The sequence below is a fragment of the Aquarana catesbeiana genome, linkage group LG05, assembly GCF_042186555.1.
Source record: "Aquarana catesbeiana isolate 2022-GZ linkage group LG05, ASM4218655v1, whole genome shotgun sequence".
Lineage (NCBI taxonomy): Eukaryota > Metazoa > Chordata > Amphibia > Anura > Ranidae > Aquarana > Aquarana catesbeiana.
This window is the reverse complement of record NC_133328.1, coordinates 603,239,214-603,253,454: the sequence shown is the minus strand read 5'-3', so window position 1 is coordinate 603,253,454 and position 14,241 is coordinate 603,239,214.

Genomic DNA, 14,241 nt, shown 5'->3' with positions numbered 1-14,241 from the left:
AAAGAGGAGAGGACACCTTAATTCATCCAAGAATAGGTTCAGGGGAAGACGGATGGGGGAAAAGGGGGATTTACCACCCAATGAAACAATTAATCAAATTAATTATACCCCTAAGGTTACCCAAATCATTTGTCAATTAACTCAATGGTGTGTAGCTAACAAGCTATCAGATAGTTGTTCAATGGACCATAAAGATATATATGAGAAAAAAGAAAAGGGGGCAAGAGGAGGCCTCCTAAAAAAGATGGTCCGCTCAAGAACAAACTGTTGTGAACCTGAAAAAACTTTATTGTGTCAATTTACTAAATAGAAACATAATCCACTAACCATGTATATTTAAAAATAGGGCAAAGAAAGTCCTATTGTGTGCTGGTGGCCACCACAGACATTACACATACATCAAAATTTCATGCACTCCCACTCATCAAATTAATGTCACTGAAGACCCGGGTCTGTACAATTTTCATGGGATTCCAGAGCAAGGAGATGGCTTCATGAATAATAGACATTCGGTCCTTCTAGGATAAAGTGCAAGTGCTGGTGAAAAACAAGGGTCCCATACAGATGTGAGCCAATAGCTGATTAGGCATATATGTGTGTCAACCGACAAGGAGAAAGGGGGGGAAAGAGCGTCCTGATTGATTAGTGAACGACTGCAACTCCAAGGGGGGGAGGGGGAGGAATGGTGGAGAGGGAGCAGCCTCACATGTGTAGCATTGAAGATAGACGGAGGATAGCCATAGATAAAGTGCCTCCTATATGTAAGGGTACATTTTGAGCTCACCGTCTGACGTCTTCAGTAAAGTCAAGGGCTGCTGATAAGCGCACTCATGTGGGTAAAAGACACGTTCATGCGGCTTATAAGTTTATTGTAGACGTGAGCTGTTACTTCCAGGTATCCTCCAGCAAGATGTGCGGAGAGTCACAAGGTTCAAACATACTGACATTTCCTACCTAGTAGATTAAGCAGTCATAGGGAACACTCAGAGTCAATGTTCACCACAAAGGCTCCGTCTGATGTCCAAGATCAGGTTGAGACAGTTAAAATGTTCACATCCAATTTCGGGAATATCCTTGTTGATGTGTGAAAGTCTGTGTGCCACCTGCACATAAGTCAGATGCTGAGCGCTTTCGCTTGTTTCCAAGCTTCCTCAGAGCTAGTGTGGTATCAGTAGCTGAGTGTTTAAATAGCCTTGTGGCTAATGTTCCATTTCCTTTTCCTTGTAATCAACACCTGAATACCCTGGCCTGACCTTAATTACAATCATCAAAATGTGCCAAACACACTCATACACACATCTATACAGACAAACCATTAATGATAATGGATATATAGGGATTCAATCTGATCGGCTTGTGTATGTGATCAGATTTGAATATTACATCTCCCACCATATATCATAAGATAAGAAAGGACTTGTCAAACAGTTACTATTAATACACAGGACCCACGATCAGGAAGTGCTGCATTGTTGATCAAGCCTGTGCATAAGTGGCCGTGTGTTAAACAACAGTGGGATGATGATGATAATATCATATAAGGGTGAGAGGGAACAGTCTATTGTTCCAATTAAATTAAATTGCATCTCACATACAAAAAATAATAGATAAATAAATCATCAGTCAAAAGGTAAATATCCCCGCAGTTAGTTCACGGCCACATAGTGGACAGACAAAAAATGGAACAATAAAAGTAAAAAACGCAGCAAGCTTTGATTCTGAATAAAATGAATTACAGCTACATCCTGTGTATTGTCATCACTACATGAGATAGGGATATTATTGCTGGTAAAGTCGCACATAATGACTAAATACAGAGTGATTCCAGATGGTCTAAAAGTGCAATTACGTTTGAACATTCCAGTGTCCCTATCCCCACATAGGGCAACAATAAAGTATATTGTGCAGGTTATTATTTTAAATATGAATGTCCATAGTGAAAGACATTACAGCTTTAATCTACTCAGTTAGTATATAACCTGTTGATTAACATGAACTGAAATGAGATAAAATCGCAAATGACCATTTCTTATAAATTGCATCTCACACACTAGGTATTATCATCCATGTGGTAGTCAAGGATATAATTATAGATCAAATTGCATACAATCTATTTTTCTTAAAAATTATTATCGGTCAACAGTCAGGAGAAGATGTGGATCCCCAAGCCAATCAGGCTTCAGACAAGAGCAATTAGATTATTTCCTATTGAATCATTGTTCCAAAAAAGGGGACAAATTGAATTCATTATTTAACCCAGAAGGCTGCATACTGTTTAAATAGAAGATCCACATCTTCTCCTTCTGATAAAGGATCTTATCGAAATCTCCACGTCTATGGGGTAAGTTAAGTCTGTATATACCCTTGACCTTAAGGCCATCTGGTTTGCCCTCATGTTTTTCTAGGAAATGCAATGACAGGGGCCAGTCATCATCCTTGTTGAGGATACTCTGGATGTGTTCGCCAGTCCTGATTTTTAGTTCTCTTTTGGTTTTACCAACATAAATAAGGCCACACGGGCAAGTCAACATGTAAATTACCCGTGTGGTTGTACAGTTAATGAAACTGTTGATTCTAAACCGTCTTTTATTGTCAGAACTGGCGAACACATCCGTCCTGTCCACATACCTACACACAGGGCATCTGCCACAACTGTACATACCTCTCAAGGGTGGAAGGTCAGTAAGCCAGCTGCGTTTTTTAGGGCGGGTATACTCAGAATGCACCAAACGGTCCCTCAGATTGGTTGCTCTACGAGCAGTGAGCAGGGGTTTTTGGCTAACAGTGGGTGGTCTCTGTTTATTACATTAGTAGCTACAGTAAGTACACTCTTACTGCTTTTCCAAATAGTACAAGGTCCTGTTGCTGTTCGACCAGATCCTATTGTTATTCATGCCTCTTCTTCTGGAATTCACAGGCTTTGATCTCAGGTGTCAGTAAACAGACATTCAACATCTGGTGTTTTCTGTTTCAATCTTTTTATTAGGTTTTCAAACAGTAGTAGAACATTGTAGGTAGACAAAGTCAAGTACAAAAATAGAATTGTCAGCATAGGCAGTGTACGGACAGTGACAACCATAACATATAGAACAAATGAATTGGTCCAACCATGGACCCATAAAAAGTCCATAAGCAGGTATGAGAAACTACATCAATGTGGGTATCATGTAGCAGAACATATGCAGCTGTATTTCTAGAAAATACTAGACCAACAAATGGGCCTTATTTCAGGACAACAAGTAAGGCCCAGCAGAAGGGTCAAGCAGGACTACCCCCCCCCCCCCCAATCCCTTGACTGGGCAAGTGAGAACCATAGTAATATAAGAATTAACTTTATCTAATAAAGCAACCATTATGGGCCAAGCCATTGACTCATTTAGCTGTGAAGTGAACATTGAGAATAGACAGAATATCAAATATATCAGCTACATATCCTATGGGGTAATTTGTCACATATAGAACCTAAACAGAAGCCTTAATCCAAAGATAAAGGTCTGGCTAAAGGACCCAAAATGTACTGGAGTAAAAAGGTAAACCAAGCTCATAAAGAAAAAGAAAATAAAGAAAACAGGGTGAAAGGAAGAGAGGGTAAAAGAGAATGCCCACCCGAGAGTCCGACCAACAGAAGCCAATGTCGACCTTAAAGAGGTTGTAAACCCCCCTGTGTAATTTGTACCTATAGGTAAGCCTAGAACATGGCTTACCTTTAGGTACTGTAAATATATGTGCGCCGTTTAGGAGATAAGTACTGTATACTGCGCCGATGATGTCATTGGCGCATGCGCTCTGAAGAAACGGCCACCAGTCACACAGCCGGAGTCTGCGGCCCCGGAAGGAAGACTGGCAAAGATGGCTGTGGCCTGCAGTGGGGGCTTCGTTTGCAGGTAAGTGTCACATAATGTGCTAGTATGCAATGCATACTAGTACATTATGCCTTTACTTTGCGGGGAAGGAAGAATTTTTTTTTTTTTTTTTAGCACAGTTTACTTCCTCTTTAAGTATCCGGGACCTGTAGGTAAGAGAGCCAGTGGGTCCATAGCTTTTAAAACAGGGATTTTTTATTGTTTACTATATTTACTTATTGTTTACTTTATAGAAAAGGATCAACTCCCGCAAGATGCCAGAAAGACCTCTCTGAGATTGTCTTGTTCTCCTGATTTTATTTTCCATCTCTGATACATTTTATGGTCCTTTCACTTAGCCTTTCCAGTTAGGTCCAGTTAGTTTTTCAGGAAGACGTGATCGAAGATCCAACTAAATCAGTGCGCAGGTGGATGTAAACGGATGTGCGCTTACCTTCAAGTTCGTCCAGATACAGAAAAAAAAGGAAAAGAACTGCATCTTTTTATGTTTTTCTGGACCTAAACATGATGGATCAGATGCACTCTGATGTAAACGGACGCATATCCGTTTTTATCTGGCCGCATGTAGATCACACATTGGTCCAGAAGGGTCCACTGCCAAAATGCAGAAAAAACTGAATGGGCACAGATGTCACAAAAGTGACACCCGTCGTGTATGACCCTGGAGGAGAAGAGAAATGACCAATGACATCATTGGAACAGTCAGAAAAATGTACAGTGTGTATTTCTATTTTTTATGGGCAGGGGGCCTTGGAGAGGGTGGGTGTAAGGTTTAATAATTTTGCTTTAAAGTTAATCTGCACTTAATTATGTAGGTTGTGCATTTTCATCACTCATTATCTAATTACCTTTCATTGTTATGTGAACAGCCCTTCACTCCTAAGCAAAGGCCTGCTGTTAGGAGACTTTTGGTGAAAGGCTGTGTGGCTCCCAGATCTTAGAGGAGCGGAGTATAAGATCTGGGAAAGGGGTTGTTGGAGGCATTTTAAAAGAGAAAGCTTTTTTGGCTATACTTCTATGGATCACAGGAGTGCAGTTAGTTCTGCACTCCTGTGACCCTTTTTTTAGACCTGTCACAGACCCGGTCAGGCTCGGAAAAGATCCCGGCCATATGGTTGGGATCTGCCCAAAAGCCTGGACCTGCAGCTTGGTCAGACTCTTAGAGAGCCGCTGAGAGCCTAAGCCAGCTACTCCCGCCCCCTCTACAGCCCAGAACTCCAGTGAGCACTGGAGGGGCAGAGCAGAGAACCGCTGAATGATAGTCATCAGCTCTCTCAATTGTCGGTCTTAGAGGCAGCGGGGAACAGCTGGGATCGGTGCTGCAGCAATCTAGGTGAGCATGATTTTTAATTTTTCTTAAAAAGCCATACTTCTTTTTTAGGGATACCTGTTCTAGGAGTACAGTTATCTAGTAATCTGTAATCCACTGTACAGTTCCATAGAGGGTCATTAGGTGTCATGATGGTAGTGGAACATCACAAGACAAATGTAGGCCCTAAAATCATTCAAGGTGCAGCATATAAGAGCATGTCTGGTATTCATCAGAGAATCCTGTAAGGGGTGATGAGTTTTCCTAAGGACAGGGCCCTGGTAGTGCCAGACTAAACTTGAAGTGACAACAGCTGACAGCAATGAGGGGTGGTACCAAACCGAGAGATTACCTCAAAGTAAAAAAAGCAAGAGATCAAGGCAGGTGGTTAAGAGTGATCATTGAAAGGCAGTCAGAGGTCATTGGCAGCCAGCAGACAGGAATTGCACTTAAAGGTCTTAGATGCGGAGTCATTAAGGGTCATTTCACAAGTGCTGTGCCCAGACTGTTCAGCAAGGCATTCCCCTGTTGAACTGCAGTAAATCACTACTGCTGCATTGAATGGCACTTGTGTCATGACATGTGTAATACTTTGAGCATAGGCAGCACAGACATGGCTCTGAGGTCCATGACAACCTAGGCTCAGTGGAAATGGGTTAAATGGCACTGCCCGTCAATCAACCATGAAGACTGAGGACATCCAGTGGCAGAAAATAAGTACTGCATGTATCAGCTATGGATTGTAAATATTGTGCAAAAGCTGCTTTTTTATTTTTTAATGAACTATTAATTATTTTTGACTAATTTTTGACTAATTATTTTTGACTGGAGTTCTGCTTTATAAAACTACAGAACACCATTTCTCACACAATTTTAGCATCTGTTTAAATACAACACGATAACACATTAAGCAAATTTTAGGTCTGCCTTTAGAGCCTGGTCTTTTTTAATCCTATAAGGACAGTAATTGTGAGCACATCGTTAATTTTGGGGCTGGCTGAATCTAAAGATGATAATAAATGGATGTTATCATTATTTATATGATCAGGGGTTATAAAATATAATCTGAGTGGCTCTATTGTATTATCCACCTCTTCCCATTTAGCAAAGATAAAGAGTAAGAAGGAATGGGATTATAACGGTGCTGAAACAAATGGTACATAACATAAGTTGAATAGAAAAAAAAAAATTAGTTTCTTTATTAGTAGAAAAAGGAAAAAAACAGGGAAATTTGAAACAATTAAAATCAATGTAGAGCATAAATATAACACATGTAATGGGTTGCTGGTGTCCCAAGAGAGAAAGGTGGTCATAAACAGATGTTAAATCCCAACATGTTTCACCAGAGATGGCTTCCTCAGGGGATAATGTGAGACCACCACAAATAATCCAGCTCTAACATAAAAGGCAAAAAAGAATATGATCAAGGGTATGTATATTTAGAAAGAGGAAGTCTTAGGTATTCATATTAGATTACCTATTCATATACAGTCAGGTCTATAAATATTGGGACATCGACACAATTCTCATCTTTTTGGCTCTATACACCACCACAATGGATTTGAAATTAAACAAACAAGGTGTACTTTAACTGCAGACTTTCAGCTTTAATTTGAGGGTATTTACATCCAAATCAGGTGAACGGTGTAGGAATTACAACAGTTTGTATATGTGCCTCCCACTTTTTAAGGGACCAAAAGTAATGGGACAGATTAACAATCATCCATCAAACTTTCACTTTTTAATACTTGGTTGCAAATCCTTTGCAGTCAATTACAGCCTGAAGTCTGGAACACATAGACATCACCAGACGCTGGGTTTCATCCCTGGTGATGCTCTGCCAGGCCTCTACTGCAACGCTCTTCAGTTCCTGCTTGTTCTTGGGGCATTTTCCCTTCAGTTTTGTCTTCAGCGAGTGAAATGCATGCTCAATCGGATTCAGGTCAGGTGATTGACTTGGCCATTGCATAACATTCCACTCCTTTCCCTTAAAAAATTCTTTGGTTGCTTTGTCAGCAGTCACATCATCAATAAATACAAGAGAACCAGTTCCATTGGCAGCCATACATGCCCATGCCATGACACTACCACCACCATGCTTCACTGATGAGATGGTATGCTTTGGATCATGAGCAGTTCCTTTCTCCATACTCTTCTCTTCCCATCACTCTGGTACAAGTTGATCTTGGTCTCATCTGTCCATAGGATGTTGTTCCAGAACAAGGCTTTTTTAGATGTTTGGCAAACTCTAATCTGGCCTTCCTGTTTTTGAGGCTCACCAATGGTTTACATCTTGTGTGAAACTCTCAATTCACTCTAGTGAAGTCTTCTCTTGATTGTTGTCACCACAGTTGTTTTCCGTGGTCTTCCGGGTCTTTTGATGTTGCTGAGCTCACCGGTGCGTTCTTTCTTTTTAAGGATGTTCCAAACAGTTGATTTGGCCACACCTAATGTTTTTGCTATCTCTCTGATGGGTTTGTTTTGTTTTTTCAGACTAATGATGGCTTGCTTCACTGATAGTGACAGCTCTTTGGATCTCATATTGAGAGTTGACAGCACACACTTGAAATGAATTCTGGACCTTTTATCTGCTCCTTGTAAATGGGACAATGAGGGAATAACACACACCTGGCCATGGAACAGCTGAGCAGCCAATTATCCCATTACTTTTGGTCCCTTAAAAAGTGGGAGGCACATATACAAACTGTTGTAATTCCTACACCGTTCACCTGATTTGGATGTAAATACCCTCAAATTAAATCTGAAAGTCTGCAGTTAAAGCAGATCTTGTTCATTTCATTTCAAATCCATTGTGGTGGTGTATAGAGCCAAAAAGATTAGAATTGTGTTGATGTCCTAATATTTTTGGACCTGACTGTAATTACAAATACATTCTATCCTGTGTTTTTAGACAGACAGTTGGAAATCTAGAACTCCCATATTCTATATTTGCAGGTCTAGGTACAAGAAGTTCCAGGAGATGGGAGTTTGGTCTTCAGTCCACAGAATTAGCACTAGGACAAAAAAGACATAATATGCTATTGGGCTGTGTCAACTCCATGCTGCAAATGTTCATTTTTTAATTAAATCACCCTATTTATTGCTTGGGTGATGTGGGGGGTCTTTTTTAACTGTGCAATTAGCTAAAATGAACCAACAAACCCTTCTCTGTATGTAAATGATGTGCTTCCTGAAAAATAAAATTTTCTTACAAAACCAAACTATGGGGATATCCAGAAAACACTCATTTATAACATAGATACAACAAAATATTTACTCAAGCCTTTGGTGTAGGACTCACACATTGCAACCCTTTTAAGGATTGGGTGAAGTGGGGAAACAACCATTATAAGTAGATATAATTATTTTTGTTTTTTTTTTTGTTGTTTTTTAAATAGATTCAATTATGTTGTGAATGGAGAAAATATATTGAGTTGAGCTGGCCACACACAGAGATTTTGTGACAATTACTTGTAAAAAAAGAAGGAACAGCCAGATCATTTTACAACACACTAACTTTGAGAACAGGGTAGGGTATTTGGCAAATGCATAGGTTTTAGAATTAGCCTTGCATGTTTGAAAACAAGTGGGGGCAACCTGGGTTGGTCCAGACTCCAACTAGGTTCATCATACCTTGCCTACATTTGGGGAAAATCACATCTGTATTTCACAATCCTGGCCATTTGGAGACCTTAAAGTAAACCTGTTTCCAGACTTTACAACAATCCCTTATTCACCTTCGAAGCTATACGCATTTTGGAGATATTTATCTATAACAGAGGCACTTTAAACCTAGCTCTATTCCTATAACTTTCTATTGCAGCAGAATCTTGGCAGTCTGCCAGCCTCTTAATGTAAGCACACAGTAGGTGTTTCTGAGCTGTTAGACCCTTTTCATACTGACCTAGACCAATTCCCTGGTGAGTCGGATCAGAACTTTGCTCAGATTTTTTTCCTCCATGGAAACAAGGTCCCATGTAATCCTTATGGGCGGGTGGATGTAAGTGGGCTTGCATCCACCTATATCCGCCCACCTCCGATCTGGTCAGTAAAAGTTAACCCAAACACAACAGACCAGAAGGGGCCCGAAGCAGGGGGAACATAGGTGGACACAAGTCCGCTGATATTCACCCACCCATATGGATGTATTGTTGTCTGTTTTTATCTCTGTAATTACATGTGAGTACTGTGTAGGAGCAAAGACCACCAGATGCCTGCTAATATTTTTATTAGGTAAAAAAATAAAATACTCAATGTGCCCCACCTGAAACTAGTTTCACTGTGTTACTGGAATTCCAATTTCCCTGACTCTTAGGAAAGGCATGAAAAATGCATAGTGGCACACTATTGACCCAAAAAAACAGTTGTACAGGAGGAGATGAGCAGAGACTTCTAACATGTTTGACATAGACACTTAGGCATAGAATTTTGTTTATTGTTTTTAACAGTTCAAAGTTTTAATGTCCGACAGGTTCACTTGACCTCCGGAAGATTTACCCCTTTCATGACCAGGCCATTTTTTGTGATACGGCACTGCGTTACTTTAACTGACAATTGTGCGGTCATGCAATTCTGTACATAAGTGAAATTTATGGTTTTTTTCCCACAAATAGAGCTTTCTTTTGGTGGTATTTGTTTACCACTGCGTTTTTTATTTTCTTGCACTATAAACAAAAAAAGGCCAACAATTTTGAAAAAAAAAAACAATATTTTTTACTTTCTGCTACAAAACATAGCCAATAAAAAAAATGTAAGAAATCTAATTTCTTCATAAATTTAGGCCAATGTGTATTCTGCTACATATTTTTGGTAAACAAAATCCCAATAAGTGTATATTGATTGGTTTGCGCAAAAGTTATAGCATCTACAAACTATGGTATATATACTGGAATTTTTTTATTATTATTTACTAGTAATAGCGGCGATTAGCAACTTATAGCGGGATTGCCATATTGAGGTAGACAATCCGACACTGACATTTTGACACTTTTTGGGAGCCAGTGACACCAATACAGTGATCAGTGCTAAAAATATGCACTGTCACTGTACTAATGTCGCTGGCCGGGAAGGGGTTAAACATCTAGGGCAGTCTATGGGTTAAATGTGTGCCTAGCCAGTGTTTGGGTGTACTGCATGGTGCTTTTATTAAGGTAAGTGATGGATTTTCCAGGGAAAAAAAATCCATTACTTTCCCGCTGACAGGACAGAGCTCTGCCTTGTTTACATAGGCAGAGCGCTGTCCTGCGTGTCTTCCCACGATCGGTGGGTGCTGGCAGTCATCCTTTGGCCCGCATACGCTGATCGGCATCTGCTGTGTATAATCACAGCACAGCCGGGTCGTTGGCGGTGCTTACGCGTCCCCTAATCGGAAGTGCCGGATCGTGTACCTAGAGCTGCCTTGCCAGCATACATGTAAGTCATACAGTCGGCAAGCAGTTAAAGTAGATCTAAATGATAAGGACTTGTTTAGACTTGCGTCACTAAGTGAAGAGTGGGGCAGGTGTGGCTGATAGACATTCAGGAGGTGAAACTTCCACCTCCTAAGTGCCTAGTGTTTGGCTCATAGTTGTAGCGCAGCCCCATTCACTTGATTATGTCGCATGCGGCAATAATGCCCACTAAACGTGTCATAGGGATCATTTTTGACACAAAGCAATGATTCTTGCCTGCTGCATGTGTACACCCCTGTCAGCTTGCCTTCACGGTTTAAAGGTGGGTGGTTGGGTGCAGGAAAAATGCAGGTCAACCACCTCAGCGTCATTGGGTATTGTTTGCAAAGTGAAATTTCAACACACTCACTAAGCTGCAAGGGTGATTGCCATGCAAAGTGCAATTTCCCTTGCAAAGACCTACTTGCCTTTAGTAAATTAACCCCCATGTGTCTTTAAGTCTATTTGTGCCATCTACCATTAGGTTCAATAATGGGCATCCCAGTGGGCAGAAGTGGATGAGAAGGCCTAAATGGGAACACACACACTCAGCAAATTTATAAGAACAGCAATCCCGGCAGACGTTTGCTGACCCTTTCCATTAAGACTTGGCAATTACCGTCTCCACCCTGTCCTGGAAAAAAGGCAGATATAACCTTTGTAATTAGGACTAGTAAATGTCGGGAGCTTGCAGAACATGCCGGCCACGCAGAAAGCCAAGTGACGAAACTTGTTACATTTTAGTCAATCCAATCATGTCCTCATGAATGACTTGCATTTTTTGTTCTTCATAAGACGTTATATGACTTGTAAGAATATAAGGAGCTATATGATCGTGTTAATTTTCAGACATGTTTAAAAAGTGACTCACTCAATCAAAACAGCAATCACACTTTCCTGTCTGTACAGCATGATGCCCCTACCCATACTTGAGACCAGTCAAAAATGACATTTAAGTTTTATAGGGAAATTGTCTTGCATAACTCTTACGCCCCTGGAAGGAAAGTTACTACTACAAGTCATAGTCGTTACTCTGTTGACCTCTTACTCCAGGATCTACACAAAAATAAAAAAATTGATCCATGTAAGGCTCTAAAAAATGACCAAAAAATAGAGTTACATTTAAATCTCAACTTGATGACAAAGGTTTTTTCTTCAAGTAAGGATTTTCGTTTATTAATTTACCACTGTAAAAGTTCATAAATAGAAGAGCCTACAATACCAGGTGGTATCAAAAAGTTTCGAGACTAGTCTTGTAACACAGCAACAGATGACAGCACAAGGGTTCATGGACAATTACAGAGAGCACTGACCTTCATAAGTCAGTGTGCCAAAAGACATCATCCTATGTACATTGGGAGCTGTGCGACTGGTGCTATTCTGACCATGTGCATTACTATGTCTGCTATTTCAGCATGGACAGCAAGTTAGAACAAAGTGCAAACATGAAATTTTGCGTGAAACTGGGCAAATCTGCCACAGAGATGTTTGACATGATTTGGCAAGTTTGCGGCGATGCTGCAATGAGTCTTTCAAGGTGTTTTGAGTTGCACCTGCGCTTCAAGAGCGGAAGAACATCACTGGAAGATGTTCTTCCGAGAGATCAGGAAGACATTCAATGAGCTGTTACAAAAACTCGTCCCAAAACTTTTTTTATACCACCTCGTATAATGCCCCTAAAATACTGTACAGTAGACGGGCGAAAGTTGGTAGATAGACACCTTATCATCTCCACTACATGAGTTTGTTGGAATCCCATTCCAAAACCATCGGCATTAATATGAAGCTGTCCCTCATCACCCAACCTCTTTGGAGATCTAACAACCTCTGCTCTTCTGGGAAGACTTTCCATGAGATTTGAAATGTGTGTCTGTGGGAATTTGTGTTCCTTCAGCCCTTCAGCCAAAAGAGAATTTGTGAAGTAAGGTACTGATGTTGGATAATAAGATCTGGCTTACCATCAGCTTTCCAATTCATCCTCAAGGTGTTCAGTAGGGTTGAGGTCAGAGCTCTGTGCAGGCCACTTAAGTTCCCCCACACCAAACTGGCCAAACCATGTCTTTATGGAGCTGGCTTTGTGCACAGGGGCATAGTCAGGCTGGAATAAAAAAGGATCATCCCTAAACTGTTATCACAAGATTAGGAGTAGAACAGTGCTTTCCTTATGTGAGCTCTGAGAAAGAGGGGACTGCCCTTGAAACGCGTAACCCACACCCGTGTGGATGAGCAGCATTTGTATATCTGCACTGGATTGATTTTACAAGCCTGAAGTTATACACTTTTTTTTGAGTATATTGGTATATTTTTTAATAAAGTGTTGCTATGGTAATTCACTAGGTCGGTGTACCCTCTCATTTTTGTCTTTCTTCCAATTTTATGGTGTAAAATTTCCCATATCTTAAGAAGGCAGCAAGGCATATTCATTGCAGAGTTCTTCATGGACTTATCTGTTCTCTGTTGAGATTGGAAGAGGAGTACAACTCACGACTGTTATAAACTTCAATAGATTTGAGACTCACAATCACCTTTAGCACTGATGGTTTTCTATGTTTTACAAGATTAGGAGTGCACAATTTTTTAACCCCTTTCCCGCTGAAAGTACACAGATATGTGAGCCTTTATCCGTAAGGCCGCATAGCTGCATAACTGTTTTTGTGCTGGGGGTGAGCTGTACAGTGTGCTCCAAGCACAGAGACTGGGCTCTCACCAAGAGTTTTGGGTCTTATTGTCATGAGGGCCACGTACCTGATGTGAGACCGAAGTAGTGGGGAGGCCTCCCTTGCACCTCGGGTCCTTAAAGCTTCTGGAGATGGAGACAGAGACTTGGCGGACACGAGTGGCTGGGGTGCCAGGGGTGCGGAGCACCGTGCAAGCCTTAGTTCGAGATCCGAGCCGAGGTCAAGTCCAAGGTCAAGGTGCAACGAAGCATAAAAGGGTTGATCCGAAGAAGAATGAAAGATCCAAGCCGGGGTCGGTTCCAATCTGGCAGCTGAGTACAAAAGGGAGAAGTAGAATGATTAAGGTACAAATCTGAGGTCAATGGCAAGCAGCAATCAAGAGTAGTCAAATAGGTTTCCAGGTCACAACAGGTTCAGACAGATCACACACTAGCACAGGGACAAGGGGGGACTGAAGATAATCCAGCAATTTGGCAGTGTCTGGGCTGGGCTTATATAGGGAAGTTTGAGGTCACTTCCTGTGCGCCTCCTGGGGATTTTCCCGCCTTTTTCCATCAGGTTGAGGTCATTTCCTGTGCACGTCCTGGGCATTTTCCTGCCCTTTTCCATCAAGTCTTCTGTGCAAGTGCGGGTTGGCGCCCTGAGGGGTCTTTGGCGCATGCTCAGTTGGCACGGATTTCCTCTTGTGGCAACACGCCATTGGTGCATGCGTAGTAAGCCCTGGACTCTTACACTTATACTAAGGATCGGGACCTGGGACTCCCAGGTTCCCAGTCCCCGGTTTGCTGTGATAGCCTCTGATTGGCTATCACAGTGATCAGGCACTTTGCAGCCCGCCTATGTGTTTTCTTTCTCTTCTGAATGGAGAGAAAGAGACATTGTATATTTATCTCCTTGCAGTAGAGAAATATGTAAAAAAACAAGTGTGTAAAAAAATAATAATAAAAATATAAAGAAAAAAA